General features: G+C 41.7%; 1 long non-coding RNA gene across 2 annotated transcripts in view; it reads right to left on the minus strand.

The window, feature by feature from the left end:
• Nucleotides 1-2,032: 2,032 nt before the first annotated feature.
• LOC129143247 (uncharacterized) overlaps nucleotides 2,033-18,173 on the minus strand; it is a 312,467-nt gene continuing 296,326 nt past the window's right edge. The window contains exons 4-5 of one of the 2 annotated variants that reach the window (XR_010149289.1): nucleotides 8,234-8,310; nucleotides 2,033-7,939 (exon numbers count right to left, since the gene is read on the minus strand). This is a non-coding gene — a long non-coding RNA (uncharacterized LOC129143247). Of the gene's footprint in view, nucleotides 7,940-8,233; nucleotides 8,311-14,242; nucleotides 14,539-18,173 lie in introns of those variants that run through there. The other variant, XR_010149293.1, reaches the window with a different exon arrangement.

Genomic DNA, 18,173 nt, shown 5'->3' on the forward strand with positions numbered 1-18,173 from the left:
TTGAGCTTGGTGTGGGGAGGAACATCCGCCGTTACTGAGGCTTGAGTAGGCAGTTTTCCCCTTACAGTGTAAACAGAGCCACTGGGAAGTTGAACTGGGCGGAGCCCATCACAGCTTGGCAAAGCTGCTGTGGCCAGACTGCCTCTCTAGATTTCTCCTCTCTGGGCAGGGCATCTCTTAAAGAAAAGCAGTAGCCCCCGTCACGGGCTTGTAGATAAGCCTCCCAACTCCCTGGGACCAACCACCTGGGGGAAAAGGCAGCTGTGCATGCAGCTTCAGCAGACTTAAACATTCCTGCCTGCCAGCTCGGAAGGAGATCAGTGGATCTGCAAGCACAGTGCTTGAGCTCTGCTAAGAGACAGACTGCTTTCTTAAGTGGGTCCCTGACCCCCATGCCTCCTGACTGGGAGACACCTCCCAGCAGGGGTTGACAGAAACCTCATACAGGAGACCTCTTGCTGGCATCTGGTGGGTGCCCCTCTGGGATTAAGCTTCCAGAGGAAGGAACAGGGAGCAATCTTTGCTGTTCTGCAAAGATTCTGTTGTGTTTGCTGTGCTTGTGATACCCAGGCAAACAAGGTCTGGAGTGGTCCTCCAGCAAACTCCAGCAGACCTGCAGCAAAGGGGCCTGATTGTTAGAAAGAAAACTGACAAACAGAGAGGAATAGCATCAACATCAACAAAGAGGATGTCCACACAAAAACTCCATCCAGAGGTCACCAAAATCAAAGACCAAAGGTAGATAAATCCACAAAGATGAGGAAAAACCAGTGCAAAAAGGCTGAAAATTCCAAAAACCAGAACACCTCTTCTCCTCCAAAGGATCACAACTCCTTGCAACAAAGGTAACAAAACTGGATGGAGAATGAGTTTGACAAACTGACAGAAGTAAGCTTCAGAAGGTGGGTAATAACAAACTCCTCTGAGCTAAAGGAGTATGCTCTAACCCAATGCAAGGAAGCTAAGAACCTTGAAAAAAGGTTAGATGAATTGCTAACTAGAATAACCAGTTTAGAGAAGAACATAAATGACCTGATGGAGCTGAAAAATACACTGTGAGAACTTCATGAAGCATACACAAGTATCAATAGCTGAATCAATTCAGTGCAAGAAAGGATTTCAGAGAATGAAGATCAATTTAATTAAATAAAGCATGAAGACAACATTAGAAAAAAAAGAATGAAAAGGAACAAACAAGCCTCCAAGAAATATGGGACTATGTGAAAAGACCAAACCTATGTTTGATTGGTCTACCTGAAAGTGACAAGAAGAATGGAACCAAGTTGGAAAACACTCTTCAGGATATTATCCAGGAGAACTTCCTCAACCAAGCAAGACAGGCCAACATTCAAATTCAGGAAATACAGAGAACAACATGAAGATACTCCTCGAGAAGAGCAACCCCAAGAAATATAATCATCAGATTCACCAAGTTTGAAATGAAGGCAAAAATGTTAAGGGCAGCCAGAGAGAAAGATCAGGTTACCCAAAAAGGGGAGCCCATCAAATTAACAGTGTATCTTTCTGCAGAAACCCTATAAGCCAGAAGAGAGTGGGGGCCAATATTCAACATTCTTAAAGAAAAGAATTTTCAATCCAGAATTTTATATCCAGCCAAACTAAGCTTTATAAGCAAAGGAGTAATAGAATCCTTTACCAACAAGCAAATGCTGAGAGATCATGTCACCACCAGGCCTGCCTTACAAGAGCTCCTGAAATAAGCCCTAAATATGGAAAGGAAAAAGCAGTACCAGCCACTGCAAAAATATACCAAATTGTGAAGACTATTGATGCTATGAAGAAATTGCATCAACTGACAGGCAAAAAAAAAAAAAACAGGTGGCATCATGACAGGATCAAATTCACACATAACAATATTAGCCTTAAATGTAAATGGGCTAAATGCCCCAATTAAAAGACACAGAATGGCAAATTAGATAAAAAGTTAAAACCCATCGGTGTTCTGTATTCAGGAGACCCATCTCATGTGCAAAGACACACATAGGCTCAAAATAAAGGGGTGCAAGAATATTTACCAAGCAAATGGAAAGCAAAAAAAAAAAAAAGCAGGGGTTGCAATCCTATTCTCTGATGGCTTGGTTTTCTATAAGGTTTTAAAAATTCAATCTAAGATTCCTTATGGAAACTTTTTACAAAGTAAACTTCAAAAGGCCCATATAGCAAATAGTCCTTTTTCCTTTATCTGTGTAAATAATGATGCTAAATTAATGAGACCAGCCATATGTTATTATTTTGTGATCAAGAGTGATTTTTCTTCAAGATTGCCTTTGATCAAAAGGAAGAGTGGGGTGACTATAAAAATAAATGTTGTGTTTTAACAGAAAATGCTAACATATTCATATTGGTTTCCAAGGGATGCTGTAACAAAAGTACTACAGAACTGGTGGCTTAAATTGATTTCCTCAGAGTTGCGAGGGCTAGATCTGGAATTGAAGTGTCATCAGGGCTGTACTCCCCATGAGACTTACAAAGAATGCTTCAGTGTTTTTTCTATCTTTAGGTGGTTGCCAGCAACCCTTGGCTTTCTTGGCTTGTAGGACACATCTCTCTCATCTCTGCCAATCGTCCGTGGGGCTTCTGCTGTGTGTGTGTGTGTGTGTGTGTCCCCTGTTTGACCCTCTGTTCACTCATGTCCAAATATCCTCTTTTTATATTGAAACTTGATTACATCCCACGAAGACTAAATCATTGTAGACTTATTGTAGACTAAATCATGTCTTTCCACCAAATTCATACTTTGAAGCTCTGAATCCCAGTGGGGGTGTAGTTGGAGGAAGAAAGTGATTAAGGTTAAAAGAGGTCATAAGGGTAGGCCTTTGATCTGATGGGATTAGTGTCGTTATAAGAAAAGACACCACAGAGCCTGTGCTCTCTCTTTACAAGCACACACCAAGGAAGGCCATGTGAGGATACAGCGTGAAGGTGGACATCTGCAAGCCAAGAAGAAAGCCCTCATGAGAATCAACAAAACACTGATGATTTTGGACTTGGATCCAAATTTTCCTTCTTTTCAAGAATCAATGTGAATATCAGCTTAGAATAGTGTTCTTATTGACATTCCTTCAGGCAACAGGGAACCTGCTAATCAGTCAGTTCCAATAACTAAAGCAAGATCATCTTCTGACCATGGCAAACCTTTAAGGCATGCTATTTTCTCCAGCTGAGTGGGGCATAGACCTCTTAATTACTGAGTAAATACTGCTCAGGTTTTTGGTTTTGGTTTTCGTTTTGGTTTTGTTTACATTTTATTTTATTTTTATTTTATTTAATTTATTTATTTATTTATTTTGAGATGAAATCTCACTCTGTTGCCCAGGCTGGAGTGCCGTGGTGTGATCTTGGCTCACTGCAAGCTCCACCTCCCGGGTTCAGGCCATTCTCCTGCCTCAGCCTCCTGAGTAGCTGGGACTGCAGGTGCCCGCCACCACATCCTGCTAATTTTTTTTATATTTAGTAGAGATGGGGTTTCACTGTGTTAGCCAGGATGGTCTTGATCTCCTGACATCGTGATCCACCTGCCTCGGCCTCCCAAAGTGCTGGGATTACAGGCATGGGCCACCGCACCTGGCCAATATTGCTCAGTTTTTAAGTCTGTGACCTAAGTTTTGCAGTCTAGAACACTGTCTCAAAGAAGATATCTTCATGATGCTTTGAGCTTGGGGATATATTTACTCTTTGGGCTGCCCTCTTCCCTTTTATCATCTCCCTATCCATCCTCATCTTTAAACTTTCTGAACTCATTAGCAGGCAGGCACAGTACCTTTAGTGTGGCTTGGACTTCCCTGCCTCCAGAACTGTAAGAAATATATTTCTGTTGTTTAAACCCCCCAGATTATTGCATTTTATGAGCAGACTAATACAGACACTACTTCTAAATAACATGATGTTTACAGATCCCAGAGTTAGTATCTGAACATGTCTTTGGGGCACACAATTCAACGTACAATATCTTTCAGGGATATCAGATTCTGATCATATTCATTATCTTCAAACCACTTTGCATATCTTTATAAACTGTAAATAATTGATGGATAATCACATTCTGTCTTGACTTCTCCCACTGTGAAAAACAAAAACAAAAAAACAGTGTTACTTCCTAGCTGTCACCTTGTACAAACTGTCCACCATGACCAAGTTTTCAGGTTTTCCAGTTTCCTTCAATATCTGTTTCCAAGCCTCCAAACAACTATTTCCCATTTTTCTCTCTCCCTCCTGATTTGGCATCACTGAGAACTCAAACTTGACTGTGCAGATTCCCATCGGGGATCTAGGTTACCTTGAAGCTGGCCTTTTCCCCAGGATCTGAAGAAGTCCTGAGAGTTGATTCCTGGTAACTTAATGAACCTGGAAGTACTCATAACCACTGCAGACTGTGCATGGGCTGGATTTCTCCCCAGACAAACCACTGTGTGAGCTACAAAGGCTGTCTGGTAAAACACTTGCTTTACAGAAAAAATAAAAAGTAAACAAGACTGTGGACAGCATTGTGCAGACTCCTCACTTCAAGAAACCCAACAAGCAATGTGCATAATCAAAAGATTTCCATTTGCAAACCAGTTGCAATCTGCTGGACTGGGTACCCTTGCAGTTCAACTCGTGGCTGTTTACTTTAATGCAACCTTTTATGTTAATATTTATGTTTCTCATTTTAGAAATTCCACTTTTAAGATACTTATTCTGTATGACCCTAAAACAGCTCACCTTTGCCAGCATGCTCAACAGACATTTCTACTGGTCTTCCAGGAACAACACTGAGGAAACTCTGGCCCTGAGGACTATTGCACTCAGTCATGCCCAACTTCAAATTTTCCTTATCCCTGGTTGTTCAGGGAGAGTTTCTCTGAGCTTGTATTGAAACAGAGGAGAGACTGACAAGGCTGATCAAAATTTACATTTGACATAACTTGAAACTGGCTAGACTATGTTGGCTGGCCCTCAGTTTTATATGAACTTCCTTCATTATAACTTTTTTTGCTCTATCTCAGATTCAAACCTCTGCCCATGTACCTAAATGAAAACAAGCATTCTCTACCTCAGCTTTCCTGTTATTCCAACATTTGATACAGTTCCTTAAGTATCAAGACCCCTCAGCATATTTTAGTTTTTTTCTTCCCACAGTCAACTATCTCATGTCTTGGCATATAACAGCTTTGCTCATCCACCTGTTCCAAGAGATGTTCTGGCGTAGACTCTGAGCATCTCTCTACTGCAAAAACTCCCCTTAATGAAGTCTTTCCTTGGACAGGCCTGGTGGCTCATGCCTGTAATTCCAGCACTTTGGAAGGCCAAGGCAGGCAGATCTTCTGATGTCAGGAGTTCAAGACCAGCCTGACCAACATAGTGAAACCCCATCTCTACTAAAAATACAAAAATTAGCCGGGCATGGTGGCAGGTGCCTGTAATCCCAGCTACTCAGGAGACTGAGGCATGAGAATCATTTGAACGCAGTAGGTGGAGGTTGCAGTAGGCTGAGATCACGCCATTGCACTCCAGCCCAGGTGACAGGGCAAGACTCCATGTCAAAAACAAAACAAAACAAAACAATAAAGCCTTTCCTTTATTAAGGAAATCCAGAGATGTGTGTTTTTCCTTGACATTACATAATTGTTCTCTTCCTAAGCTGCCAAGGGTGTACTGGGATAAAGTAGGCAGTTTCTGGGAGAGAGAGTAACAGAGTGTAAACATGTTAAATAAATTTCCCAAGGCCTTAATGCTAGTGAGTAAGTGATTTAAACTTTTTAACCAATATATCTGACTCCAAAGCCCATCTTTTCTCAATATATTATGTGGAAGGAAGGCAGGCAGGCAGGCAGCCAGGAAAGCCACTTGTCTTTCCCTGGGCCATGTTACCTATAGTGTTTCTGTAATTGGTACGAGCCCCATCCTTAACGTTCTGAGCATCCAGCCTCACTTAGTTTCCTAATGAAGTTATGAGTCTCCCTCATGAATGATAATGGATTAACCATACACAGTGTACCAGTCAGAGCAGCCAGGATACAGAAATCACAGCAGCCATATTTTAATAGGGGATTTTAATGTAAAAAATATTAACTAGATACTGAAGAACCAGAAGGCAAAATAAAATGAAGCACTCGGGTATCCTGGAAGTAGCAACTGCAGGAAGCAACTGCGGCACCTAAGGTTGTTGGAACAAAAAGGGACTGAATTATTAAAATTTATAAGCTTAGAGGAAAAGCCCCTTGGGACAGTAACCCAGGGCTGTGAAGGTGCTGATGTCTCCAAGGAGGGCCATGAAGAAGGTATGCATGTATAGAAAAACCCACACACTGAGTCCACCTGCTGCTACAGGAAGGCCCTACTCCTGCGGAAGTAACCAAGATTGTTGGTTCTCACTCACAGGTTTGGAAAAAAGTCTGTCCTCCCTTGCTTCGGCCTCCCAATATCCCTCTATGCCCATGTGGGCAGGGCCTGATGGGAGCCAGCTGGCAAGCATAATGTCAAGTGCAGCGTCCCAGCTCTGCCCTCACAAAGCAGAGCCCAGATGGGTGGGTTGTAAGCTAAGAAATGATAGGTTAATAACTGGAACCTTTACATGCCCCAGCGAGTGAGGCTTCCATGAACTACAAAAACTATTCCCAGAATGTAGTGGCTTAAAGTGATTTACTACTTTTTTCATGATTCTGTGAGTTAGCAATATGGGCAGTTTGGTTGACCCTACCTGGAGTCACTCATGCAGCTGACTGGGATCCAAGGTAGTCTCATTCAGACTTTAGGATGCTGGTGCCAGCTGTTTGTGATGGCATCTCAGTTCTCCTCTTAGGGCATCCCATCCCCCCATAGGTGACTCTGGGCTTCTTCCCTGGAGGCTGATGGGAAGCTGATGTCGGCATTGTAAGTGGTTCTAAGCAAAAGCTAAAAGGCCTTTGAGCCCTCCATTCCAGCACTCACACACCCCTTCCAGCATATCCTATTAGCTAAAGCAAGCCACAGGCCAGACCAGTCTCCAGGAGATGGAGAAAGAGCTTCTATCATTTGATGGAAGGAGAAGGTAAATCATTTTGCAAATAGAACTGGTCCAGAAAGATGGACTTCTGGGAGCTGTGACTGCAACCATTCTCACAGAGGGAAGAAACCTTTATTTTTCTAGGTCACCTCCTTTAGGTCATTCCTTTTCCCCTCACCTCTTGTTACCTGGGAAATGGCTTACTAAAGAACTGTCTTTCCCCATATGACTTAGATATAACTCCTGGATAAGTCCTTTGTTTACCTAGCACAAGGCCAGACACACACTCTTCATGTTTCATATGGACCTAGGTCCTCTGAGGAAGAACATCTCATTACCTGACTTGATTCTGCCAAGGATGGCCCCCAGAGCTGCTCTGTCAAGGTTTTCAGGACTTCTCCCCGCCTGGAACCTGTATCCCTTTCTCAGCTCCATTTCTGCAGGACCTCCTACCTCAGTGGTCAAGTTGCCATGTCCATGACAACTATGATGTGAAATTGCTTTTCTGAGGTTTACTTCTAATAAATCTGGCCAAACATTTGTAGAGCTAAACTCACTAAGGATAATAATTATTACCATTTTTATGCATTTTTTATAAACTGGGGACTCAAATCATCTCTGGGAAGGTTGGCAGAACCTTCCCAGTTTCAATACTAAGAATCCTAAATCCCAGAAAACCCATCAGTCCCAAGCATACCAGGACAGTTGGTCAGCTGATTGCTAATGTTCTACACATGGTATTGACGGTAACTTAAAGCTGGGACTCTGGAGAGTGACAGACCAAGTCAGCTTTGGCTCTGTTACATATTGGTCTTGTTATCTTGGTGTATTACTCCATTTTTACACTCCTGATAAAGACATACCTGAGACTGAGAAGAAAAATGGGCTTAATGGACTCACAGTTCCACGTGGTTGGGGAGGCCTCACAATCGTGGTGGAAGGTGAAAGACATCTCTTACGTGGCAGCAGCAAGAAAGAATGAGAAAGAAGTGAAAGTGGAAACCCCTTATAAAACCATCAGCTTTTGTGAGACTTATTTACTACCACAAGAACAGTATGGGGGAAACCACCCCCATGATTCAATTATCTCCCACTGGGTCCATCCTATAACGTGGGAATTATGGGAGCACAATTCAAGATGAGATTTGGGTGGAGACACAGATCCAAACCATATTTTCCCTTCCCTAGCTCCTGTCAAATCTCATGTCCTCACATTTCAAAACCAATCATGCCTTCCCAACGTCTTACCTCATTTTAGCATTAACTGAAAAGTCCATGGTCCAAAGTCCCTTCTGAGACAAGGCAATTCCCTTCTGCCTATGAGCCTGTAAAATCAAAAGCAAGTTAGTTACTTCCTAGATTCAATGGGGTTGCAAGCATTGGGTAAATACAACCATCCAAATGAGAGAAATTGGCCAAAACAAAGGGACTATAGACCCCGTGCAAATCAAAAATCCAGGGGGCCAGTGAAATCTTAAAGCTCCAAAATGATCTCTTTTGAGTCCAAGTCTCACATCTACATCATGCTGATATAAAAGGTGGGATCACAAGGCCTTGAGCAGCTCTGCCCCTATGGCTTTGTAGGGTATAGCCTCCCTCCTGGCTGCTTTCATGGGCTGCTGTTGAGTGTCTGCAGCTTTTCCAGGTGCACGGTGCCAGCTGTTGGTGGATCTACCATTCTGGAGTCTGGAGGACGGTGGTGGGACTCCTCTGTGTAGCGATTCTGACCCCACATATCCCTTCCACACTGCCCTATTGGAGGTTCTCCATGAGGGCCCCCCCTCCTCCAAACAGCATACTTCGGCCTGGGCATTTAGGTGTTTCCCTACATCCTCAGACATCTAGGTGGAGGTTCCCAAACCTCAATTCTTGACTTCCATGCACCTGCATGCTCAACATTGCCTGGGAGTTGCCAAGGCTTGGGGCTTGCACCCTCCAAAGCCATGACCTGAGCTGTATCTTGGCCCCTTTTAGTCATGACTGGAGCAACTGGGATATAGGGTACCAAGTCCCTAGACTGCACACAGCAGAGGGACTCTGGGCCCGGCCAATAAAATCATTTTTTCCTCCTAGGCTTCTGGGTCTGTGATGGGAGGGATTGCCCTGAAGGCTTCTGACAAGCCCTGAAGACACTTTCCCCATTGTGTTGGTGATTAACATTCAGTTCCTCATTATTTATGCAAATTTCTGCAGCCTGAATTTCTCCTCAGATAATGGGATTTTGTTTTTTATTACACTGTCAGGCTGCAAAACTTCCAAACTTTTATGCTCTGTTTCCCTTTTAAAACCGAATGCCTTTAACAGCACCCAAGTCACATCTTGAATGCTTTATGGCTTAGAAATTTCTTCTGCCAGACACCGTAAGTCACCTTTCTCAATTTCAAAGTTCCACAAATCTCTAGGGCAGGGGCAATATGCTGCCAGTCTCTTTGCTAAAACATAAAAGTCACCTTTGCTCCAGTTTCCAACAAGTTCCTCATCTCCTTCTGAGATCACCTCAGCCTGGATTTCATTGTCCATATCATTATCAGCATTTTTGTCAAAGCCAATGACAAGTCTCTAGGGAGTTCCAAACTTTCCCATATTTGTCCTGTCTTCTTCCAAGCTCTCCAACCTGTTCCAACCTCTGCCTGCTACCCAGTTCCAAAGTTGTATCCACATTTTCAGTTACTTTTTCATCAGCACCCCACTCCTGGTACAAATTTACTGTATTAGTCTGTTTTCACACTGCTGATAAAGACATACCTGAGACTGGAAACAAAAATAAATTAATGGATTCACAATTCCATATGGCTGAGGAGGCCTCACAATTATGGTGGAAGGTGAGAGGCACTTCTTACAATTGGCAGCCAAGAGAGAATGAGAAAGAAGTGAAAGTGGAAACTCCTTATAAAACCATCAGATCTCATGAGACTTATTCACTACCAGGAGAACAGTACAGGGAAAATCACCTCCATGATTCCATTATCTTCCACCCAGTCCCTCCCACAACACATGGGAATTATGGGAGTGCAATTCAAGATGAGATGTGGATGGGCACACAGAGCCAAACCATATCACTTGGCAAGTTCATTGCCTTTCTAAGCTTTAGTTTCTTCAGTCTGTAAAATTCTGCATAAGAGAGTGGGGCACAGAATCTGTGGTTGTCATAATGCTCCAACATTGTTAGGGGAAAGGCCTTAGGATGGCTGTGTCCAAATGTGGCTTTTGGAGTAGACCCATGTACTCTGATGCTCTTTATACAGAGTATGATGATGATGGGGCCACTCCTGCTTCCACCCTGGGTTCCTGGAAACCAGGTGTTCTTCCTCCTGGGGATGAAGAGGAATTCCCTCATGTTATGCACACAGTGCATCAGTAAAGAGGGCACCAACCCTTGCATAGCATTGCCTCTGAGTTGCTGCTTCAGCTGTGCCTTCAGCAGGCCGTTCCAGGACTCGAGGAGACCCGTTGCTTCTAAGTGGTGCATCCCACATATTTCTGTCACTGTTAGGGGATTTTATGGAACATGCTGGGTTGTATGGAATCCATGTCTGACTGTGGATCAGGCATTTCATATGCCCCTGGACAGTGGTGCTTTTTGAGGCTCTGCAGGCAAAAAATACAAATCGACACTTTCCCAGTGGGAATGAACCACTGACCCTTTAAGGATAAAAGGAGGCTGCTGTAATCAAATGACCACCGAGTTGTTCTTTTTCAGGAATATTGGTCTCTAATCTTTTTAGGTTGGCCATTTATACTAAGCAATAGCTAGATCAGCCATGGTCAGTGGACATCCAAGGTATTGGCCCAAGCATAGCATAGATCCTTGTCCTGCTGATTCTGGCATGGGGTGGATGATGACAAATGCTCAGTAATGTAAACCACCCCAGACATTTGTCTCCTGGGTAGTCCAGTGCCTCCTCTGTGGTGGATGTTTTGTGGTGGGCATTAACATGCCATGCAAAAGACTTCATACCTTCTGTGACTATTGATTCCAGCCAGCAAAGTCATGTCCAACAATGTGGATATGGTCTCATCTAATGTCACTGTTCCTTCTAAAAAATGTAAGTAAACAGGTACGGTACTGACAAGTTAGACCACTGTGAAGAAACTTTTCCTGTTTAGTCCTTAAAGGCTGCTCTGAGAGTGGCTTTAAGCAGATACTGACCATGTTGGCTGTTACCTACTTTCAGAGGTGAATAATTCATAAACCAAGAATGGGCTTTTTCTGCTCCCCCAGCTGGCTGCACATAACCCCTCTCCACCACCAGACCTTGCAGATGGTCACAGGTGCACACTGGGGCAGGGCTGCTGGTGTATTCATGAAGATGGACATAGAGTGGGGCTTCTCCTCATGCAGCTTACTTATGTGCGCTGACAGTGGTGAACTTTACCAGGCCCTGTGATCCTGAGTATAAGGAAGTTTAAAGAATTCCCCTCACCTCTTGTTATCTGGAAAATGGCTTACTGGAATAACCATCTTTCCTCATGTAACTTAGATATAATTCCTGGGTTTACCTAGGAAAAGGTCAGAAACAGACCCTCCAAATTCTCATTCTTTGTCTCATTAATGAATACATGAGCTAATTTCCCCAACAGATTAATCAGTACAAAATACTTGACCAAACTTTAGTTAAGCTCCTCTCTCTTCAGAGTACCCTGAACTTCAGCCCACCTTCAGCTTGAGTCAGCATCTGAATGCAGAAAGGCCCCTCCTAAACCCTCCTAAATATTAGCTGACTTCAAAGACACACAGTCCCTGAGACCCTGATTTTTTCTAGCCTTCTTACTCCTCTCTATTACTTAAAAGCCCCACTCTGGATGACCTTAGAGACACTTGCCAATCTCATGCCTAGGTTTCTCACTGTTGCAACAGTCCTCCTCCCCTCCCTCCTATAATCTGTTTCAGTACAGGCCCTAAGCCCAGATTTCTTTTGTTTAGATAGTGACCGCTAGATCATCACAGCCCTGACCTTGAATGTACCAGTTTGAACTTTCAGAGGAATGCTGGGTGGTCTATTCACTGTGACTTCTTGAATGTGACAGACCCATAGTGCTCAATTCCAGATGCATGGACACATGCCCCTTACAGCCAGGCATTCCATCCTTACCAGGGCCCAGTAGTATGCCAGGAACTATGTCCCAAGGGAGGGATTTTTTAGCTGCAGATGGCATGGATGACCTCTATCACCAGAGCCTGTGTTGTGATTCTCCCACTGTATGTGCACCCACTACTGACACCCCCATGGGGAGTGTAGGTTTCACAGACCAACTAGCAGGGAAGATCCACTGCAGAATGAACCTGCTGCAGAGCCTTTTCCTGTCCCAGGACCTGCTCCTACCTGGCCATGGTCTAAGTCATCTGGTGTAGAATGTGTCATCTCCAGATCCCAAAGGACTTATCCAGGTGATCAGCTTCCTTCTTTGTGGTAGGAGATGCAGGATGCCTTATAATTTTAAGGATAATGCTACAAATCCCCTGACTTCTGGACACCTCAAAACTTCAGTGACAGGTCCCTGAATCTTCTCAGAGTTTAACTCCTGCACCCACCCTCTGGAGTACATGTGTCTTCCCAAGACCTCCATGGCTTCTTACTTATCCAGCCTCATCAGCATGACGTCTTGACAAAATGGATCAGCATAGTGTTCTGCAGATGCACCAGATAGCTTTGTTCTCTTATATAACAGCACCAAGTAGAGTAATCATAATCCTAGGGCAAGACTGTCAGAACTATTGTCCTTTGCACATGAATTCCAATAAGACTTCTGTTCTGATCAGAAGAGAAAAGAGTATATTCAAAAATTCAGTGCTGTGCACCATGTGCCTAATCGACTGATGAAATTAACTCCAACAACAACCCTGTGTCTGGAGCTGACACTGCCAACAGAGTGGCTAATTGGTTGCTTGAGGTGATCTCCAGTCCTCCCCCAGGATCCAGCTTACTTATGAAGAGGCTGCACTAAAGAGTTAAGAGGAAACATGATAAGGACCCCTCCACTCCATATCCCACCACAAGTTTAAGGAATTAAAAAAATGACACTCATCACTTCCACCCAACTCCATCCCCCTGCAAACATGCAATATTGTTGTTGATTTGCTATGTAGCTGATATGGGTTGCAATTTCAGCAGCTTCCACGTGTCCCTCTTACTTCACAGGCCAAGGGCCCAATGAAGGAACTACTCCAATGATCAAGTATATTAATCCAATTATACAGTCAGGGACTTTGGAAAGAACTGCTGGGTGGGTCTGCAAAGTAGCTGGAATTCACCCAGGACTCTAATTATTATGTAGCCCTATAAGCTCCCACTCTAACAGGGGACCATGATGATGCTTTTGGTATTTGGGTATCAATATTGGCTTAGACTTATGTCCAACTGTCCTCAAATATCACGGGTCAGCAAACATATTTTGTAAAATGTTAGTTGGTGAACATTCTAGGTTTTTCAAATTATAAGACTGTAGTTGTAATTATGGACTCTGCAAATGTAGCATTAAAGCAGCCATAGACAATGTGTAAATGAATGGAAATTGCTGTGTTCCAATAAAATTTTATTTCCAAAGACAGGTGTCTGGCTTGATTCTGCTCCCAGTCTGTAGTTTGCCACCCCCTGCTCTAGGCAATCTCTTTCCCTTAATGTACAGTAACCCAAGTAAATGTCTCTATGTTCTCTTTGTAGAAGAACTGTATACCCCAGAATACAACAAGGTTTCAGGGTTCTTCCTTCTAGAAACACAAATATTTCTTCAGTTCCTGTGTTCCAGAGCTGAAGATACAAAGACATCATAAGAAAATAAAACTACAGACTAACATCTCTTATTAATAGAGGTGGGGAAATCCTCTATAAATACTGTAAAACTGAATCCAGCAAAATAGTAAAAAGAATTATTTACCATGACCAACTGAGATTTATCCCAGGATTTGACAGCATTCAATATATGAAAATCAATCAATTTAATATTCCACATTAATAGAATGATAGAGGAAAAAATCTACATAACCATATTGATTAATTCAAAGGACACATTTGAGGAACTCAATACTTCTTCATGATAAAAACACTGAACAAACCAGGAGTAGAATATTCAACAAGTGTAAGTCCAAAGAGAACCACACCAGGACACATTATAATTAAATTGTCTAACATCATACACAATGAGAGAATCTTTTTTTAATTTGTAATTTTTATTTTATTATTAAAATTTATTTATAATTTACAAAAGGTATATATTTATTCTGTACAACATTGTTTTTAAAATGCATACATTGTGAAATTGCTAAATTGAGTTAATACGTGCATTACCACATGTACTTATTTTTATGCTGAGAATTGTTTAAATTTACTTTCTGTGATTTTCAAAAATACAATATGTTGTTATTAGCTATAGTCACCATATTGTACAATAGATATTTTGAACTTATTCCTCCTAGCTAACTGAAAAAGAGAGAATCTTGGAAGTAGGAAGAGAAAACAGTTTGTTGCATAAGTGGAGCTTCTATAAGATTATCACCCAATTTCTCGGCAGAAATTTTCCAGGCCAGAAGGAGGTCAGGTGATATGCTCCAAGTCCTGAAAGGGAAAAATTGTCACCAAGAATACTGTGTCTAGCAAAACTGACCTTCAAAAATGAGAGATAAATTAAAGCTTTTTCCAAATAAACAAAAGCTGAGGGAGTTTATTACAACTAGACCTGCTCTGAAATAGATAATAAAGGGAGCCCTTCAAATTGAAACAAAAGAGTGGTAGACAGCAACATGAAGCTGTATAAAAATATAAGGTATCTGGTAACAACAAACACATGGACAAATATAATAACCTGTAGTTTTAAGTATTCATAAAGATATAGTTTGGAATTACTTATGTTTAAAAAGGAAGCAGAGCACAAAAGTTTGGAAAATTTGCAGCCTGATGATGTGATAGAAAAGAAAAACCCATTTTCTGAGGAGAAATTCAAGCAGGCTGCAGAAATTTGCATAAGTAACGAGAAGCCAAATATTAATCGCAAATACAATGGGGAAAATGTCTCCATGGCTTGTCAGAGGTTTTCACAGCAGCCCCTCTCATCACAAGCTGGGAAGCCTCCGAGGAAAAAACGGTTTCATAGGTCAGGCCCAGGGTTTTGCTGCTTTGGGCAGTTTTGGGACTTGGTGCCCTGTATCCCATCCATGCTAAAAGTGGCCACAATAGAGTTCAGGCTGTTGCTTCAGGGGTTGCAAGCCCCAAGCCCCCAAACCTTGGAAGCATCCACATGGTGTTGAGCCTGCGGATGCACAAAAGTCAAGAATTGAGATTTGATAACTTCCACCTAGATTTCAAAGGATGTGTGGAAACAACTGGATGTCCGGGCAGAAGTTTGCCACAGGGGCAGGGCCCTCATGGAGAAGCTCTGCTAGGGCAGTGTGGAAGAGATATGTGTGGTCAGAGCCCCTACACAGAGTCCCCACTGTGGCACTGCCTAGTGGAGCTGTGAGAAGAGGGTCACTGTCCTCCGGACCCCAGAATGGTAGGTCCACCAACAGCTTGCACAGTGCACCTAAAAAAGTCACAGACACTCAACATCATCCAGTGAAAGCAGTCAGGACAGGTGCTGTATGCTCCAAAGCCACAGGGGCAGAGCTGCCAGAGGTCAAGGGAACCCACCTTGTGCATCAGCATGACTTGGATATGAGACATGGAGTCAAAGGAGATCATTTTGGAACTTTAAGATTTGATTGTCCTGCTGGATTTCTGTCTTGTGTGGGGCTTGTGTCCCCTTCGTTTTGGCCAATTCCTCCCATTTGGAATGGGTGCATTTACCCAATGCCTGTACCCCCATTGTACCTAGGCAGTAACTAACTTGCTTTTGATTTTACAGGCTCCTAGGGGAAGGGACTTGCCTTGGACTACGGACTTCCGAGTTAATGATGAAGTGAGTTAAGACTTGGGAGACTGCTAGGAAGGCAGGATTTGTCTTGAATTGTGAGGACATTTGATTTGGGAGGGTAAGGGCAGAATAATATGGTTTGGCTGTGTCCCTCCCCCCCCACCCAATTTCACTTTGAATTGTAATAATCCCCAGGTGTCCAGGGCAAGGCCAGGTGGAGATAATTAAATCATGGGGGCAGTTTCCCCCATACTCTTCCCATGGTAGTGAATAAGTCTCATAAGATCTGATGATTTTATAAATGAGAGTTCCCCTGGACAAGCTCTCTTGCCTGCCACGCTGTAAGACTTGCCTTTGCTTCTCCTTTGCTTTCTGCCATGATTGTGAGGCCTCCCAAGCCATATGCAACTGTGAGTGCATTAAATCTCTTCCCTTTATAAATTACCCAGTTTCAGGCATGTCTTTATTAGCAGCATGAGAACAGACAAATACACTGCATGAACCATTTATAAGTAGACTCTAAAATAATCAAACTCACAGAAGCAGAGAATGGAATGATGTTTTCCAGGAGTCAGAGGAAAAGGGGAAGATCTTGGACAAAGGTTACAAAGTTTCAGTTATGCAACATGAATATATTCTGGAAATTCAATGTATATTTTTGTAACGTTAGTTAATAATACTGTATTATACACTCACAATTTGCAAAAGATTATTCTCACCACACAACAAGGAGATTAAAAAGAAAATGGTAACTGACGATGTAATGGATATGTTAATTATCTTGATAGTGGTCATTATTTCAGTGTATATTCTATCAAGACATCAACCTTTATACATCTGATATATGCAGTTTTTACTTGTCAATTATACCTCAAAAAGCTAATGGTAATGACTAGTAGAGGGCCCAGAGGGAAAAGCCATTGTGAAGCTTGGGGTGGGAGGGGCAACACAAATGACAACACCCCACTGGCATCAGGAATGTCACATCACACACTCATTCTCCAGAATTGTATTCCATTGGGAAAAATCATGAAAGTGAGATTTATTTTTTCTAAAACCCTATTACACTATAAAATGTTTCACAGTATTTAGAGGAGAAAGAAAGTCACTGATATGGAACAAAGATCCTATTTTCCATGTGGTAAAGAAGGGTAAAGTGTATTTATTATTTGGGTATGATAAAGATACAGTATGTTCTCAATGTTCAGTTAATAAATGTTTGGAGCTATGTACATTTTTCTATGCTGTTCTGTTTCAGGAAATTTCCAACAACTGAAAAATGTTATCAGGTGACACTACCTTCAAGTGGGACAGAAAATTTTGACAGGCGACACCATCAACACAGACAATCTTTCATAAGAGACTATGCCTTTGAAAATAGGAGGACAGTCTAGTTGAAATGGCCCACTTTTCAATTATTTGTATTTCTACAGATTACATCACAATAATGAATCTATATATATAACAAGATTATGTAGTAAGCCTCTAAGTGTCAAACACATTGACAAAGTTTCTAACAAAATTAACATTGTCTATAACTGCATAATTTATTTTGTTGAAAAAAATAAATTGAAAGAATAAAGAATTGTTTTCCAAAACATTACATAATTATTAAGAGTAAAGTTTTAGGAATCTATGAGAAATATCTGAGTTTTCAATACAGAAGTATTGGAAATCCAGTAAATTATTCCTTCTCAAAAACTAATGGATAAAGTTAGATTTGAACACCATATTTCCACTGTCTTCATGAAGAGATTCAAATTCCTATTTCTAACTTAAAAGTCCTTCTGTAAAAGTCCTTGGTCCCTTCTGTAGACCATTAACTGAGCAGAAGGTTTGAGAAAAATGAAGACTCCCCATTGTATTTTAAGGTTAATCTGTTGGAGTGATTTAATTTTTTGTTTTTAAAGTTAAATATTACAAGGAGGTTAAAGGCTAATTCTTTCAGCTTTTTCTAATAGAAAGGAAATCAATGAAATATTTTCAGACATGTTAACTTAGAGTTATAACCACACAGAGACTTAATTAACACATGACTGATGGCTAAAATAAAAATCTTGAGATAAATATAATAAATAAAGCACGGAAGTAGATGTAATACAAATATGCCTAACATTAGAACACCATTGTGAATATTTGAATCAAATTTCTTAAAGACCTTTCAATATAAATAAAATGTTAAAACATATGAAATATTACTGACATATTTGAGGTCCCTTTTCCCTCAGAAATAAAAAACAGATTCCTTGGAATGACTAATGGAATTCAAAAATGTCTTGTAAGATTACCTGATAAATGCCAAGCACAAATAAAACACTGCGAGCAATGAAAGGGGGCAAAT

Source organism: Pan troglodytes, chromosome 12 (genome assembly GCF_028858775.2).
Source record: "Pan troglodytes isolate AG18354 chromosome 12, NHGRI_mPanTro3-v2.0_pri, whole genome shotgun sequence".
NCBI lineage: Eukaryota > Metazoa > Chordata > Mammalia > Primates > Hominidae > Pan > Pan troglodytes.